The sequence below is a fragment of the Amblyomma americanum genome, chromosome 5 (assembly GCF_052857255.1).
Source record: "Amblyomma americanum isolate KBUSLIRL-KWMA chromosome 5, ASM5285725v1, whole genome shotgun sequence".
Taxonomy (NCBI): Eukaryota; Metazoa; Arthropoda; class Arachnida; order Ixodida; family Ixodidae; genus Amblyomma; species Amblyomma americanum.
In genome coordinates this window covers 100,879,731-100,885,973 of record NC_135501.1, presented here as the reverse complement: position 1 = coordinate 100,885,973, position 6,243 = coordinate 100,879,731, and the positions used below count along the sequence as shown (strand labels likewise).

Genomic DNA, 6,243 nt, shown 5'->3' with positions numbered 1-6,243 from the left:
GCGGTTCAGGTGCCCAAAGATATGTGAGACAGATACTGTGCCATTTTCCTTTCCCCAAAAACCAATTATTATTATTGTTAATGGTAATGACGCACTATCTTTCTCACATATCTCGGTGAACACCCGAACCGCGCCGTAAAGGAAGTGAGGAAGGTGGGAGTGAAAGAAAGAAGATAGAAAGAGGTGCCGTTGTGGAGGACTCCCGAGTAATTTCGACCACCTGAGTGTCGTTAACGTATAGGGAATATAGGGAATGTCCGGACCCCGTATAGTATCTGTTACGGATCCATTTGGAGTTATTTTTAGAAATCTGGCGGAGAGTTTGAAGGATGCTTCACTCCCGCCATCGGTTGGCCCGGTATTGCACTACCTCCGGGATCGGCCTTGTCTTTAGCGCGTCATTGATATCCTGTCTTTCAACTCTCCTACTCTCTGCACGTGGTAGCGATTGTGGCTTGGCTAGAGCCAGTGAGCAGGCCTGTGCGCTTTCCTTTTCTCTCTTTATGGCAACAACAGACAGACATACAGATCGTTAACGTATACTAACATCGCGCAGCACACGGGCGCCTTTTGAGTTTCGCCACCGTCGATGCCCGGCCGCCCCGGTCCCGTTCGAACCGGAAACCGACAGCTGTAGCGTCTCGGAAACGAGCCTCCTTTTGCCTAGGGAGATCTGCTGGATGCTTTTCCTGGTTCAGTACTGACGCATTGTGCTACCGCCAAATCAATGGAATGCAAGACATGCCTCGATTAAGTAAATATGAATGGCAAGATTTGAAAACTTAGCTGTTGCTTCCATAACTGTGGACAGTGCTGCTTTACAAACATGGCCCAAGTTGAGGCCCAGTGCTAAATAGTGAAATTGTTCTTTGGCATTTCAATGGTGTACTTAGGTCTTTGGCCTCTACCCTTAAACGTGTCTAGTATCTCCTACATAATCTTTATGCCCGAGGCTTACTTGGTGAAAAATACATTAACATCAACTGCGCGATGCGCGTAGAGACATCTGCGTACAATTCTGCTGGAATAGGGCCATCTATCATAACGTTCAATTACTACGGATCCAGGTGTCAGCAACTAGTACAAACCTTCGAAGTGTGTATGTGCGCACCTTCAATTAAAGAGGTGAATGTTTACAATATATATTGCCTGTCTTCACAAAATACCCAAAGAGCCGTCCCATGCCCTCCTCTGCCCCTTCTTTTCATACCTAGCTCATTTATGGGTACATACTTGTACTATGTGATTGAGTCCCAGAGCAACTGCCATTTTCTTTCGTAGTTTGTTTTGCTTTTGTTAGCATTGAAAAACAATGCGTTTTAGCCTTAACTGGGCTTCATGTCCTCTTAAATCCTTAGAGATATCAGGAAATTTCTTGTTTCTAGGGGTCTTCAGCAGTTGTCCAAAAAAAAATGTTTGCTGCATTGTCGTCTTATACACTATTAAAAGAACCAATGTTTTCGACTGGCAAAAAAAAATTCGAAATGCTTTTTTCATATTTGTACCCCCCTTTTGCTAAACATTAACAGTTATAGTTCGAAAACTATGAATTCAAGCAGCAACAAAAGCTCTCACGCACGCCCGATTTCAGTCTTATTCATCAAGTTAATGTACTAATGTGCACATAATTATTTCACTTATCTGAGGCATTTTCTCAACGGCAACATATTAAATAATTTGGAGGAAGCTTCAGCTTCGTTTTTAAGAGTGAGACGCGACACCGTGTAGCAGCGTTACCGAAGAGTACGCGGAATGCCATCGCCCGTTCGGCGCGACGCGTCGCTCGTTGGACAATTTAAGGAAAGGACGCATGTCTCACATATCTCGGTGGACACGCGAATCGCGCCGTGAGGGAAAGAAATATCAATCAATCAATCAATCAATCAATCAATCAATCCTTAACGCTGTCATGTTAAAATCCCTCCCCTTACGGCGCGGTTCAGGTGTCAACCTAGATGCGCCATTTTTCGCTCACGGCCAAAGACGCCGACGACACCAGCTGTTCTGCGACATGAGCTCCTTGACGCTGTCGCGTTAATAATCCGTTTAGTGACGCAATCCTGCGCGTCAGAAAAAAAGGCGCCAGCAATGGACAGTACTTCCTCCGCGGGTTTTAGACTATCAAAAAATTTATCTGTATTTCTCATGATAGAAAAAATTTTTTCCTGAGACTCTGAAGGCGCTGCAGTTCTGTCCGGTATTGATTCGTTCTTTACCCGAAATAACTTATCGAATGATAATAGCGCGTAACGCTTTGAAAAATTCAGAAATGTCGTGTGCACAATCGCAGACACCGTAGCGCGAAAACGTATCCTTTCTCTCAAGTGGTAATTTCTTCAAAACAATGCCATTCGCTTTACAGTTCACTCGAGAAACCTCACCTTATTCAAAAATGGCAGGCATTGCGATCTTGGTAATATTTATCACAAATATATGATGGGTGCTTTTTGTTGAATATAGCTATTTTTTTACAAAATCCCCTTTAGTATTCTTCCATGTGTTAGGTACGAGCGGATTGTAACGAAGGCAGACATTATTTTCTTGACTGAGCGCTAATAGAGGCAGGAAAATAACAAAAACAAACTAATGAGTTTTTTTAAAACTGCTGCCAAGGCGGTAGAGTATATTTCCGAGAATCTCTGATGTGTTTGTTTGTCCATTCTTCGAAGCTGCCGGCACAACGCTTTATCGCTTCGTTTGCGATGCAAGGCGCGACCAGATTTGTCTCGATTGATCGCATCCAGGCAAAGTTCATTCTATGTGGTTCCAGAATATTCTAGTAACTCTGCACGCTTTATCCTGAAAGTTCGCTATAAGATTTAAATTGAGCACGGCCGAGAGCTGCGGGCATGCTTATTGCTACGCCGCCGCCTAGTGATTCACCCATTTGTGGCGCAAGTTCGCCCAAATAAAGAATTTTGTTGAGACACCATTTTCGCGACCTCTCTGCTCCACGGACTGCCGTCACCACTTGGTGACATCTGATGGAGGTGCGGGTAGCCTCCAATGTACCGGACAGCCCTTTCAAGTCGTGACGCCAGCCCTCTGCGCTCCGCACCGGAGGACGAGCCAGCTGTCCACCGAGCCAGCCGACGTCTCCAGGGAGAGGAGCCTGTGTTCGGGACCCTGCCGGAACACACCAGACAGCGAAAAAGACACTGCTACTGGCACCGCAATTTCGCCAAAGATGTTGACACTGATCATACTGCAAACGTCGCGGGTGCCGCCAACTTTCAATGGATCCTTAGGCGAAGACGTCAAAGAAAGGTTGGACCAATTTGAGCGCGTGGCATCATTCAACAAGAGCGATGATGCGGCAAAAATCGTACATATATTTGTATCACTGGAGGGCTCAGCATGTACGTGGTACGAAAACCACCAATCGTCCCTAACGACGTGGGAGCTATTCAAGGAACAACTCTGGAAGGTATTCACCACTGTCGTGAGGAAGAGCAGAATGGCTTCTCGAGTACAGGATCTGGCTCCCGAATGAGCTCATCAGCGGTTACGTCGAAGATATGAAGCGCCTCTTTCGCAGCGCCTACCCCGAGATGAAAGAGGAAAAAAAGCTCAGTTTTCAATGGGTGTAAAAGAACAATCCTCTGGCGGCCTCCTACGCCAGCAGCCAAAAACACTCGATGAGTTCATGCAAGAAGCCTTCACGATCGAGAGGACCCTCGACGTCGGGGCTCTGCAGTAGAACCGCCGTTCCTCTGTCTGCGCATTTCTTCCGGACACGACGACCACCACCAGTGTCACCTTGCCGGAAGTTATTAGCGAAACCATCCTCGAGGAACTACGACGCCTGCTGCCTTCCTACGCACAGCCACAAGCAGAGACTCTCATGAATGTGGTGCGGGAATAAGTGCAACAGGCACTTCGGACAGCGGCGGCCACAGAACCCCAGGTCATGACCTGCGCCGCTGAAGTACGCATTTTCACCCCAACGACGTCCCCTATGTCCTCTCCGAGACGAGCCACCTGTTCCAGAACGCCGCCACCTTGCCCCCGCCAGCCCAGCCTAGGAACGACACTCACGCCCCAGGAAATGCGACGCCTTGAGGACTTCCGACATCCGGTCGTTGTGCTTTCATTGCGGTAAGGCCGGCCATATTCTTCGCCACAGGCCGTACCGACATATCGGTCTTCGTGGATTTGCCGTTCACGCAGCACGCCCATGCTTCGGCCAGCGTCCGCAAGAAATCGACGAGTACCTGCGTCGAGAAGAGTACTCGCCGAACCGCCTATCGCGCGCACGATCGCCGTCAACCTCGTGCTTTACGTCGCCACGCCACAGCCACGCAGCTGCGCTACGAGGCAGGTCTCCCATTCACCGTAGGGAAAACTAAAGACAGCAACTTCTGGAGGAGGTGAGGTTGCTCTCGAGCGAAACACCGAAGATCTTCCAACGACCATGCCTTACGAAGACGCCGCGCCCCCGACACGACGACGCCGCATACAACGACAACCTCGACTGCGACGTGAACCGCCTTCAAAACGAAGCCGCTACCGAGAAAAGCTTCAACTACACGTTCTATTCATGATTCCCATACCCGGCGTAGCCACGGCCTGACGCCCAGGACGACGTGCAACGCAAGAGCCAGGACATCCGACATAGAAGTAGTTATCGACCGCCGGAAAGTTACCGCACTATTCGACACAGGGGCAGATTACTCGGTGGTGATGGAACATTCGCTGCGCAGCTGAAGAAAGTCACGACTGCATGGGACGGCCCACAGTTTCGCACCGCAGGGAGCTATCTTATTACGCCATCAGGACGATGCACAGCGCGAGTGACGGTCATAAAACATACCTATCCGGCGACCTTCGTTTTGCTATGGAAATGTTCCCGCGAAATTACACTTTGCATAGATTTCCTTAATGTGCATCGACCTGCGATCCAAGCTGATCATGCTTTCGACGAACGAGGCCATCGATTCGATGAGAACTCTGGAAAATCACGTTGCCCTGACTGTCCTGGAGGAAGAAGTGAGTGTCGCACCCTGTTCAAGCGGTATCGTGACCGTAGGCGCCACGAAAGCCAATAACGCTGAAGCCATCATCGAGGGGAACCTGCAGTTGCTTCTGTACCGAGGAGTCTTCATCGCAAAAGGCAACGCACATTTCTGCAAAAGCCAGGGTGAAGTACTGCTGACTAACTCCAGCGAACAATACTGGCACATTAACAGTAGAGCGACGATTGCTTTCTTCAACGAAACATCCGACGTACGAGACTCTTCCGGCCTCTCTGATGCATCCGCAGATGATTCGCCTCGCCAAGAAAACTCGCCCACTTTCGGCATCAACCCAGCCCTGCCCCGGAACAGACAAGACCAGATCCGCATTCTGCTTCGAAGCTACAGCGAGTATTTTTCCTCATCGCCGAAGGTCTGACAAACGCAAGTTGCCCAGCATCGCTTTATAACCGACCAGCACGCCTTACAACCCCGTCAAAGCACCATACCGTGTGCCGCCGCGAGAACTACTAGCCGTCCGGGACCATTTGGGAGAAATGCTTCGCGACGACGTGATCGAAACTCCAAATAGCCCATGGGCGGCACCGGTTGTTCTAGTGAGAAAGACTGCGCACATCTAATCTGCGTTGATTACCGCCGCTTGAACAACATAACAAACAAGGACGTCCATCCCCTCCACCGCATCGGCGACACACTGGCGCGGCTCTGCAATGCCAAGTATTTCTCATGGATAGAACTCAAAAGCCGTTACGAAAAAATTGAGGTCGATGAAAGAGATCGCGAGAAGACGGCATTCATCACTCTGGATGGCCTCTTCGAGTTAAAGGTGATGCCATTTGGACTTTGTTGCGCACCAGTGACCTTTCAGCAGTAATGGATACACTACTGGCAGACCTGAAGTTGCAAATTTTTCTGGTATATTTACATGAGGTCCTTGTCGTTGCCGCGAATAGTGAAGAGCATTTGAAAAGACTTCGAACAGTACTAGACCCCATCGAGTCGTCTGGCCTAACATTGAAAGCTGAGTAGCGCCACTTTGCTTATGAAGAGCTGCTGTTTCTATATACACCGTTAGCAAGGAGGGAGTACGACGAAACTCGCAAAAACAGCTGCTATTGAACAGTTTCCACCGCCGGCTGACAAGAAAGCAATGCGCAGATTCCTTGGCGTAGGGGCATTTTACCGACGATTTGTGAAAAATGCTTCGCGCATAACCAAGCTCCTCACGTAGCTGACCAAGGCAGACGTGCGATATAAATTGGAAGCG

General features: G+C 49.1%; 1 pseudogene; it reads left to right on the top strand.

Annotated features, from left to right (window-relative positions):
* Positions 1 to 253: 253 nt before the first annotated feature.
* LOC144135618 (U2 spliceosomal RNA) lies at positions 254 to 392 on the top strand (annotated as a pseudogene).
* The last annotated feature ends 5,851 nt before the right edge of the window (positions 393 to 6,243 follow it).